Below are 8,340 nucleotides of genomic sequence, written 5' to 3'. Positions count from 1 at the left end.
CCTCAGAGGGAAGCTCCTTATTGATCACTGGACGTCCCAGGAGGTCTTCCTCCTTGGGATTCACGTCCTCTCCTTCCCTTACAGGTTCGGCCATGGCGCTTATGTCAATGGCCTTGCACTCTCCTTTTGGGTTCTCTTCTGTATTGCTTGGGAGAGTACTAGGAGGGATTTCAGTGATTCTTTTACTCAGCTGGCCCACTTGTGCTTCCAGATTTCTAATGGAAGACCTTGTTTCATTCATGAAACTTACAGTGGCCTTAGATAGATCAGAGACTAGATTTGCTAAATTAGAAGCATTTTGTTCAGAGTTCTCTGTCTGTTGCTGAGTTGATGATGGAAAAGGCTTGCTATTGCTAAACCTGTTTCTTCCACCATTATTAAAGCCTTGTTGGGGCTTTTGATCCTTCCATGAGAAATTTGGATGATTTCTCCATGTTGAGTTATAGGTGTTTCCATAAGGTTCACCTAAGTAATTTACCTCTGCTATTGCAGGGTTCTCAGGATCATAAGCTTCTTCTTCAGAAGATGCTTCTTGAGTACTGTTGGATGCAGCTTGCATTCCATGCAGACTCTGAGAGATCATATTGACTTGCTGAGTCAATATTTTATTCTGAGCCAATATGGCATTCAGAGTATCAACCTCAAGAACTCCCTTCTTCATAGGCGTCCCATTACTCACAGGATTCCTTTCAGAAGTGTACATGAACTGGTTATTAGCAACCATGTCAATGAGTTCTTGAGCTTCTGCAGGCGTTTTCTTTAGGTGAATGGATCCACCTGCAGAAGTGTCCAGTGACATCTTTGATAGCTCAGATAAACCATCATAGAATATATCCAGGATGGTCCATTCTGAAAGCATGTCAGAAGGACACTTTTTAGTCAACTGTTTGTATCTTTCCCAAGCTTCATAGAGGGATTCACCTTCTTTCTGTCTGAAGGTTTGAACATCAGCTCTAAGCTTGCTCAGCTTTTGAGGAGGAAAGTACTTGGCTAAGAAAGCCGTGACCAGCTTATCCCAAGAGTTCAGGCTGTCTTTAGGTTGAGAATCCAACCATAATCTAGCTCTGTCTCTTACAGCAAAAGGGAAAAGCATGAGCCTGTAGACTTTAGGATCTATTCCATTAGTCTTAACAGTATCACATATCTGCAAGAATTCAGTTAAGAACTGAAAAGGATCTTCAGATGGAAGTCCATGAAACTTGCAGTTCTGCTGCATCAGAGAAACTAATTGAGGTTTCAGCTCAAAGTTGTTTGCTCCAATGGCAGGAATGGAGATGCTTCTTCCATGTAAATTGGAATTAGGTGCAGTAAAGTCACCAAGCATCTTCCTTGCATTATTATTATTTTCGGCTGCCATCTCCTCTGCCTGTTCGAAAATTTCTGAAAGGTTATCTCTGGATTGTTGTATTTTAGCTTCTCTTAATTTTCTCTTCAGAGTCCTTTCAGGTTCTGGATCTGCTTCCACAAGAATGTTCTTATCCTTGCTCCTGCTCATATGACAAGGAAGAATGGACAGAAAAATGATAATAATAATAGGGATCCTTTATACCACAGTATAGGGATCCCTTTGTGAGTGGAAGAAAAGAGGGGGAGACAAAGAATGTGATGTAAAGGAAGAAATGCAACTGTACGAATGGAAGAGATGTGAGATGAGATGTTAGGATTTGAATGAATAAATAGAATGAGATGGGGGAGGAATAATTTTCGAAAATTATTTTGAAAAAGAGTTAGTGATTTTTGAAAATTGGTTTTTGAAAAAAATGTTAGTATTTTTTTTTTTCGAAAATTTTTTTTTTTGAAATCAAAAATAAAAATAAAAATAATTTAGTTAATTAAAAAGAAATTTTTCAAAAAGGGGGAAGATATTTTCGAAAATGAGAGAGAGAGAGTTAGTTAGGTAGTTTTGAAAAAGTTAAGAAACAAACAAAAAGTTAGTTAGTTAGTTGAAACAAATTTTGAAAAGATAAGAAGTTAGGAAGTTAGAAGAGATATTTTGAAAAGATGTTTTTGAAAAAGATAAGATGAGAAGATATTTTTGAAAAGATATGATAGAAATTAGTTTTTGAAAAAGATTTGATTTTTAAAAATCTCAATTAATGACTTGATTCATAAGAAATCACAAGATATGATTCTAGAACTTAAAGTTTGAATCTTTCTTAACAAGCAAGTAACAAACTTCAAATTTTTGAACCAAAACATTAATTGACTAAGTTATTTTCGAAAATTTGATGGAAAAATAAGAAAAAGATTTTTGAAAAATATTTTTGGAATTTTCGAAAATAACTAAGAATTTTGAAAAAGATTTGATTTTTGAAAAAGATTTTGAAAAAGATAAGATTTTCAAATTGAAAATTTGATTTGACTCATTGGCAACAACTTGATTTTTTAAAAATTTTTGAAAAAGTCAACTCAAATTTTCGAATTTGATGAGAGAAAAATGGGAAGATATTTTTTTGATTTTTGAATTTTTATGATGAGAGAGAAAAACACAAAAAAGATGCAGTGCATGAAATTTTTAGATCAAAACATGTGATGCATGCAAGAATGCTATGAATGTCAAGATGAACACCAAGAACACTATGAAGATCATGATGAACATCAAGAACATATTTTTGAAAAATTTTTAATGCAAAGAAAACATGCAAGACACCAAACTTAGAATTCTTTAATGCTTAGACACTAAGAATTCAAGAATGCACATGAAAAACAAGAAAAGACACAAAACAAAAAAATCATCAAGATCAAACAAGAAGACTTACCAAGAACAACTTGAAGATCATGAAGAACACTATGAATGCATGAAATTTTCAAAAAATACAAGATGCATATGCAAGTGACACCAAACTTATGATGTGACTCAAGACTCAAACAAGAAACAGAAAAATATTTTTGATTTTTATGATTTTCTAATTTTTTTTGGATTTTTATTTTATATTTTTCGAAAAATTAATTGAAAAAGAAAAATAAGGATTCCAAAATTTTTAATATGAATTCCAGGAATCTTGCATTCTTAGTCTAAAGCTTCAGTCCAGGAATTAGACATGGCTCACTAGCCAGCTAAGCTTTCAATGAAAGCTCCAGTCCAAAACACTAGACATGGCCAATGGCCAGCCAAGCTTCAGCATGTAATTCAGACATGACATGCCTGACATACCCTACAGTCGTGTAAGAGCTGATGGTTGGAAGCCTCAGTCCAAAAGAATTTAGACATGGCTTTACAGCCAGCCAGGCTTCACATGCTTCATGAAACACTAGAATTCATTCTTAAAAATTCTGAAGCCATAGAATAATTTATTTTTGAAAACAAATTTTTTTTTTCGAAAACAGATGAGAGATTTTTGAAAATATTTTTGAAAATTTTTTGAAAAGAAAACAAAAAGAAAATTACCTAATCTGAGCAACAAGATGAACCGTCAGTTGTCCAAACTCAAACAGTCCCCGGCAACGGCGCCAAAAACTTGATGCACGAAATTGTGATGTCCAGGCTCGAACAATCCCTGGCAACGTGAGCAACTTGGTGCGCGTAATCGTGATTACACACTCATAATTTGTCACAACTTCGATACAACTAACCAGCAAGTGCACTGGGTCGTCCAAGTAATACCTTACGTGAGTAAGGGTCGAATCCCACGGAGATTGTTGGTATGAAGCAAGCTATGGTCACCTTGTAAATCTCAGTCAGGCAGATATAAATGGTTAAGTGGTTTTCGAATATTAATTGATAGAATAGGGATAGAGATACTTATGTAAATCATTGGTAGGAATTTTAGATAGACGAATGGAGATGCTTCTCGTTCCTCGGAACCTCTGCTTTCCTGCTATCTTTATCCAATCAGTCTCACTCCTTTCCAAGGCTGGCTTTATGCAAGGGCATCACCGTTGTCAGTGGCTACATCCCCTCCTCTCAGTGAAAGATATGCTCACATGCTCTGTCACAGCACGGCCAATCATCTGTCGGTTCTCGATCATGCTGGAATAGGATTCACCCTCCTTTTGCGTCTGTCACTAACGCCCAGCACTCGCGAGTTTGAAGCTCGTCACAGTCATTCAGTCATTGAATCCTACTCGGAATACCACAGACAAGGTTTAGACTTTCCGGATTCTCTTGAATGCCGCCATCATTCTAGCTTACGCCACGAAGATTCCGGTTAGGAGATCTAAGAGATATTCATTCTAGCTTATTTCATGTAGAACGGAAGTGTTTGTCAGGCACGCGTTCATAAGGGAGAAGGATGATGAGCGTCACACATAATCATCACCTTCATCATGTTCTTGGGTGCGAATGGATATCTTAGAAGCGAAATAAGAAGAATTGAATAGAAAACAGTAGTACTTTGCATTAATCTTTGAGGAACAGCAGAGCTCCACACCTTAATCTATGGAGTGTAGAAACTCTACCGTTGAAAATACATAAGTGAAGGTCCAGGCATGGCCGAGATGGCCAGCCCCCTTGATCTAAGAACAATGCGTTCAAAGATGATCCTAAGATCCTAAGATGATCAAAAGATGATTAATACAATAGTAAAAGGTCCTATTTATAATAAACTAGTCACTAGGGTTTACATGAGTAAGTAATTGATGCATAAATCCACTTCCGGGGCCCACTTGGTGTGTGTTTGGGCTGAGCTTAAGTGTAGCACGTGTAGAGGCCATTTGTGGAGTTGAACGCCAGTTTCTGTGCCAGTTTGGGCGTTCAACTCTGGTTTTGGATCCTTTTCTGGCGCTGGACGCCAGATTTGGGCAGAAGGCTGGCGTTAAACGCCAGTTTACGTCGTCAATTCTTGGCCAAAGTATGGACTATTATATATTTCTGGAAAGCCCTGGATGTCTACTTTCCAACACAATTGAAAGCGCGCCATTTCGAGTTCTGTAGCTCCAGAAAATCCACTTTGAGTGTAGGGAGGTCAGAATCCAACACCATCAGCAGTCCTTTTTCAACCTCTGAATCTGATTTCTGCTCAAGTCCCTCAATTTCAGCCAGAAAATACCTGAAATCACAGAAAAACACACAAACTCATAGTAAAGTCCAGAAATGTGAATTTAACATAAAAACTAATGAAAACATCCCTAAAAGTAACTAGATCCTACAAAAAACATACTAAAAACAATGCCAAAAAGCGTATAAATTATCCGCTCATCACTCACCGTCACAGGTGCGAGCTTCCAGTTTTTTTACTTTCCATTTGTCTCTGCTCGTGCTTCTTGCCTTTGGGTCACAGGGTCAGTACCATTTGCCTCTGGTCATGCTTCTTTCTTTCGTATCTAATTTTTTTAATTAGTTGATAATTTCTTTACAATTAGTTGATAATTACTTAATAAGTTGATTGGTGCTGGTAAATAATGTCATACATATTTGATTGATTGATTCTCACGAGAAATAATCTTATGTAAACGAAGCCATTTGGCGATAGTTAATCTTTGATGATACATAACTATCCAACAAATGAGCTTCAATTCACGCATTCACTATTAATATGAACTTGATTTGTGAAACTAGAATGCACATTGATTTCTGCCTCTTGATGAATTCTATGAATCTAGAATGCAATGCACTTTGAAATTTTTCCTGAGTGTGTGGTATTTGAGATTGAAATTACCCAAATACAGAAAGATTTTTGGAGATTTGCATTGGCTTTTGTTTCTGTTCTGTTGTTAATAGTATTGTTGTTTCTAGTTTTTTACTTTGAATTATTTTTATTCTACTGTTAATAGCATTGGCTACTGTTTCTAGTTTATTTCATAGTAATTAGCAACAAATTTTAGTATGTGAGATAGATAAGGCTGTTTTGGTAGGGTAGTTTATGATATTTTTTTGGTAAAATGAAAGTATAGTAGGTTAAGATTTTAGGATTCGGTTAGAAAGGTGATGGTTCTATATATGTGTCATATAAGTGTCATTTATGGTTTGTAGGGATCTTGGGTATGATATAGGTTAAATACATGTTTTTAAGGTTATTGAGCTTGTGTTTTGACAGTGAGGAGTACTAACGTCACAATCTTCTCTTGGAGACCCATCTTTGAATTGCAACATTCCCCTTCAAATGTAATCAATCATCAAGCAATCATATCTCACAATAAATATCTCAACTTCTTTTTTTAATTACTTTATTTGGGCACCCACCTTTTTTAGCTTTTTCCTTTTTAATTTAATTTTTTTTCAACCCCAGATTTATTTGCATTGTTGAGACCCCTTTTATGTCCTTGGGAGTCTTTCATAGTTCACAAATTTTTGGCTTTGCACTTAACAAAATGACAAAGGTGTTGGGGTCATAGTCATACATTAACTTTGTTTTATTAACTTTATTTCTCCGAAATAAGTGATGGCTTGTTTGTGTTCCTTGGCTTTGGATCTTTGTTAGTTTGTTCATTTGACTGAATTCGGATTACATTTGAGTCTACCAAGTACTTGGAGTAATATTAAGCTGCAATTATTTTTAAGCATTACTTTTCTTGCATTTTCCCCTTTTTTTCGATTATGTTTTTCATTTTTAATCTTGTTTTTTATATTTTTTGATGCAGAGTGCCTCATATAGAAGACTATGTTTGAATGATGTACCTTGCTTTATATACAGATATATTTTCCTCCAGGGTTGTGGTTGTTTGATGCTTTTGTTGGCATCTTTTGATATTTTGGGGTGGTTGTTTTAGGGAGATTTTTCAATGGTATTCTTTTGATGTTTTGAGAATGATTAAATGTTATATAGATTAGCTATTGTCATTAGATTTATAAAGAACCAAATTCTAGTTATAATGAACCTATATAGTTTAAAAAGACTTTAGTATTAATTTTACTTTTAAAAAAAATTATGGTTTGAATATTAGATTTCTAAAAACTGGTTTTAAAATTGGATTTTTGGTTAAAAAGTCGGGTTTTAGAAATTGGATTTCTAACAACTGGTTTTAAAACTGGATTTTCTGAAAAAATACGGATTTTAAATTTGAATATTAAAAAATCGTATTTAAAACCAGTTTATATATAAAATTGTATTTAAATATTAAAATCGGTTTGAAACCGATTTTATTTTTCCAAACCGGTTTAGAACTGGTTTCTCTTTTTAATTCAGTTCCAGTTTGGTTTCATGAACCACAAAACAGGTTCTAAAGTGGATGGAGTTTGGATTTTTCAAAATCCAAACCATGCCCACCCCTAATTTTCTCAAGCACTCGGGCTGGTAAAATATCTCATAGTAGGGATTGACTACTTCACTAAGTGGATTGAGGCATAACCTTTTGCATCTATCACAGCTCAAAGAAGTAAAAAATTTCTCTTCAAAAATATTATCACCTGATTCGGAGTCCCATACTCCATCAATACAGACAATGGTACTCAGTTCACTGATTTAACCTTTAGAAGCTTGGTGGCAAGCCTTAAGATAAACCATCGATTCACATCGGTAGAGCATGCTCAAGCCAATGGACAAACAGAAATTGCAAAGAAAGTCATATACTGGCAGGCTCAAAAGAAGGCTCCAAGATGCGAAAGGAGCTTAGGTAGAAGAACTCCTCCACGTCCCTTGGACATATTGGACAACTTCTCATTCTACAACGGGGAATATCCATTCCGAATTGCTTATGGAATAGAAGCCAGGATCCCCATAGAAGTCACCGAAGAAAGTTCAAGGGTAAAATTCTACAATAAAGTAGGAAACATCCAAGCTCAGAAAGAAGAGCTCGACCTCTTGCCAAAAATTTGGGAACAAGCTCGGGTAAGGGAGGAAGCGTTGAAACAAAGGATGTCCACAAGGTACAAAAAGAAAGTCATCAGAAAAAACTTCGCAACAAATGACCTTATTTTGATAAAAAAATGACATCGGGATACAGAGGTCGGGTGACGAAAAGTTGGCTGCAAATTGAAAAAATGTTAGTACAAAGTGTCCGACCTACTAGGGAATGAGTGATAAACCACAATTTTATGGTTTATTTTGGATTGAGATGAGTGAATTTTATCAATTCTTTTCACACTTATTCACCAAATTGCATGCTTTTATGATTTCTTCCTCACTTATGCTTAAGAGTTTAAAACATGATTTCTAAGCCTTAAAAATATTAATTTTTTATTCTCTTCTATTACCATTCGATGCCGTGATGCATTTGTTGAGTGATTTCAGGTTCTATAGAGCAAAGATAGATTGGAAGATAGAATGGAAGCATGCAAAAGTGGAAGACTCATGAAGAATTGAAGATTTGAGGATTTGGCACTCATACGTATGCATGACTCATGTGTACGCATGACCCGCGGATAACTCAACTTGCGTGTACACATGACATGAAGCATGTGATTTACTTAGAAACGCATGTGCTAGCAATTTCTTGGGCACAAATCAACTGAATTCTGAAGGG

General features: G+C 35.6%; 1 non-coding gene across 1 annotated transcript; it reads left to right on the top strand.

Moving 5' to 3' along the window:
* Positions 1 to 853: 853 nt before the first annotated feature.
* Positions 854 to 961, top strand: LOC112773833 (small nucleolar RNA R71). The gene has a single exon (XR_003188360.1). It is a non-coding gene; the product is annotated as a small nucleolar RNA R71 (small nucleolar RNA).
* Positions 962 to 8,340: the final 7,379 nt, after the last annotated feature.

Source organism: Arachis hypogaea, chromosome 18 (genome assembly GCF_003086295.3).
Source record: "Arachis hypogaea cultivar Tifrunner chromosome 18, arahy.Tifrunner.gnm2.J5K5, whole genome shotgun sequence".
Classification (NCBI taxonomy): Eukaryota; Viridiplantae; Streptophyta; class Magnoliopsida; order Fabales; family Fabaceae; genus Arachis; species Arachis hypogaea.
This window is presented reverse-complemented; position numbering and strand designations above follow the sequence as displayed.